A 3,681-nucleotide genomic window follows, 5' to 3' on the forward strand; every position below is an offset into this window, starting at 1 on the left:
AGTCCTACTCCACCTATTTAGACTCCACCGTAGACAATGGCAGCATTTCTCCGACCACGTAGTGAGCCACAAGCTCCGTGGCTTCTTTCAGAGTGATAGGTTTAATGTTATCTCCGTTATTAGAACCAAACACAGCCGTTGCTGTTTCAGAGCTGAAGGACCAGCGTTCTAAAAGTAATGGAAGTAACTGATGTCTTGTTTGAAAATGTACTTAAGTATTTGATTACTCAAACAGCAAACTAACGCGTTAGGTTACTCGTTACTGCAAAAAGTAATCAAAGTACTCTAACACGTTACTTTGTAACACGCTATACCGAACTCTGCTCCTGACGCATTTCCTAATCAACTATAATAATGAAATTGTCAATTAAATACTATTTTTTTTTTTTTTTTAAATGAAGGAGCTAGATGAGGCCTTGGTGTCAATGATTGTCAAAGACACACAGTCATTCAGCATGGTGTAGGACAAAGGATTTAGGGGGTTTGTGGCAAAACTGGATCCAACCTACCTCCCCCCAATAAGAAAGATGTGTTTGGTGACATGATGAAGCATGAGAGTACTAGAGCTATTAGAGCTACGAGCCCGGCTAGGTGACGACAGGGACCTGTCACGGATCAGTCAGTGCTCTAACACAGGCAGGGGTGTCGCTAGGAGTTGAAAACATCCGGGGTTTTAGCCCTGAAGTGGGAACAACTTTTACCTGGGGGTCCGGTCCAGTTTCTCCCCCGGGAAAATTTTGAATAATTCCCTGTTAAACATGTGATTTTAACATATTTTGACAAAGAATTCTGACAAAGAATGAGCACTCGTCTTCTAGTATTGGGTTGCCCAAATTGTTGGTTAACTCCCATTTAAAATCCTCACCGGACTGTGTTTTTTCATCTGCTTAACATTCAAAAACCTAGGCCTATCCTGTCCCAAAAAGATGCAGAAAAATTGGTCCATGCTTTTGTTACCTCTAGGCTGGAATACTGTAATTCCCTATTATCAGGTAGCTCTAATGAGTCTTTGAAAACTCTCCAGCTAATCCAGAACACGGTGGCACCTGTACTGACCTCTCTGCACTTGCTCCCTGTAAAATCCAGAATTGAATTTAAAATCCTTCTCCTAACTTACAAAGCTCTAAATGGTCAGGCTCTGTCATACCTTAGAGAGCTCATAGTGCCCAATTATCCCACCAGAACACTGTGCTCTGAGAATGCAGGGTTAGTTGTGATTCCTAAAGTCTCCAAAAGTACAACAGGAGCCAGAGCCTTCAGCTATCAAGCTCCTCTTTTGTGAAATCATCTTCCTGTTTCGGTCTGGGAGGCAGACATCATCTCCACATTTAAGACTAGACTTAAGACTTTCCTTTTTGATAAAGCTTATAGTTAGGGCTGGCTCAGGCTTGTTTTGGACCAGCCCCTAGTTAGGCTGACATAGGCCTAGTCTGCCAGGGGACCTCTTATAATACACTTCCTATAATGCACCAAGCACCTTCTCTCCCTCTCTCTCTCTCCTTTGCTAACATTAATGTCCTGTTACTGCATCTCACTAACTCAACTCTACTGCATGTCACTAAGTCGGCTTCTTCTCCGGAGCCTTTGTGGTCCACTGTCTGGCAGGTTAACTCGTAAGTACGACGGAGTAAAATGTCGGCAGTGTGGTGATATTTTACTCCGTCCATCACTGCACTCGCATTTGCGACTAAAAATATTTTTGTGCGGGCAAAATAAATCATTCAGCACACTGTGCGAGTGCAGATTTCAACCAGCAGCAGAAACGAAACGGCGAATCCCGCCGGTTGTGGGTTGAACGGGGGTACAGGACGTATTCCTGTCAAATACGGCGGCACATGATAACGGCTTACCGGCGACGGAGAAGTCCGGCTCCAGGTGAATAACTTGTTGTCATGACTGCCCAAAAGTACCTGAACAGACGAGCCATGGCAGCACACAGTATGTGGCGTATCAGTGGAGACCTCACCACACTTTAGGGACTGTTCTTTACTTATGAAGGGACTTGTCAGAGGAGGAGGGTGGCTGGTTGATTTTTGGTTGATTTTTATTTCATTTATTTATTTTGATCCCCCCTATGTTAATCACTTATTGATGCTGTTTTTGAAGTATGAATAAGTCAGTAAGTATGGATGGAGGGATGTCTCTCACCCCTTCCCCCCGCCACCCCCGCTGCTGAAACAAATCCTAGAGGAAACATTGATGTCATATGCTGTAAAAGCCCTGCGAGGCAAATTGTGATTTGTAATATTGGGCTTGATAAATAAAATTGAAAATTGAAATACAGAGACAATTCCATTGTCTGAAGCAATCAGAAGATCATTTGTAATTTTTACTAGGGCTGTCTCTGTGCAATGATGCACTCTAAATCCTGACTGAAATTCCTCAAATAAATTATTATTGTGGAGAAAGTCACACAGCTGGTTTGCAACTACTTTCTCAAGGATCTTTGAAAGAAAGAGAAGATTAGATATGGGTCTATATCAATCAATCAATCAATTTTATTTATAAAACCCAATATCACAAATCACAATTTGCCTCACAGGGCTTTACAGCATACAACATCCCTCTGTCCTTTGGACCCTCACAGCGGATAAGGAAAAACTCCCCCAAAAAAAACCCTTTAACTGGGAAAAAAAAAACGGTAGGAACCTCAGGAAGAGCAACTGAGGGGAGGGATCCCTCTTCCAGGACGGACAGACGTGCAATAGATGTCGTACAGAACAGATCAGCATAATAAATTAACAGTAATCTGTATGACACAATGAGAGACAAAGAGACAGACAGAGAGAGAGAGAGAGAGAGAGAGAGAGAGAGAGAGAGATGCAGGACAGACGGTAATGACAGTAGCTTACAACAACATTAATGAAAGTAATAATATTATCGTTACAGTTCTGGCTACTGTGGTACAATATGTTGAAAGTATATCTTAATATCTGGCAGTATACATGTGTGGCAATAATCATATGTGTATAATAACAGTAGAAGTATGACTAATGACTAATGATGGCAGCAGCAGCAGCAGCAGGAGGCATCTGGCAGGACCACGGCAGCAGCACAACCACACATGTCACGCTATCCAGGCAATATAATAATAATAATAATAATAATCCGCTGCAATATGAGTTAACCTGAGAGACAGTGGAGCACAAAGGCTCCGGAGAAGAAGCCGAGTTAGTGACATCCAGAATGGCCAAGTTAGCAAGATGCAGTAATAGGATACGAGAGAGAGAGAGAGAAAACGAGAGAATGTGCCCGGTGTATTATAGGGGGTCCTCCGGCAGACTAGGCCTAAGTCAGCTGTAGTGTAAGAGTTAATCCCTAATCAAGTAAAAGTGGTATACTGCATAAGTTGATTAAGAAACAAAGCCATATAACCATCATATAACCATGTTTTATGTATAAGATCTTGTAAAACCGATTGAAATGCATCTATATGTGTTAAAGCACTGTTATACGTGTTAAAGTGTTCACAAATTAGAGTTATGAGTCAACATTGCATTCACACAACAGAGCACACACATAACCTATCATATTCTGTATAATGATAGCACACACACACATTCAAATGTTTGTACTACCTGATGCACATTTAAAAGTTTATATTGTATAAGAGCACAAGGGACTGCATAAAGAAAGTCCCTAAGATTCACATGTTTTTTAAAAATAAAGTGAAAGCAAATC

This window comes from Epinephelus moara, chromosome 2 (genome assembly GCF_006386435.1).
Source record: "Epinephelus moara isolate mb chromosome 2, YSFRI_EMoa_1.0, whole genome shotgun sequence".
Classification (NCBI taxonomy): domain Eukaryota; kingdom Metazoa; phylum Chordata; class Actinopteri; order Perciformes; family Serranidae; genus Epinephelus; species Epinephelus moara.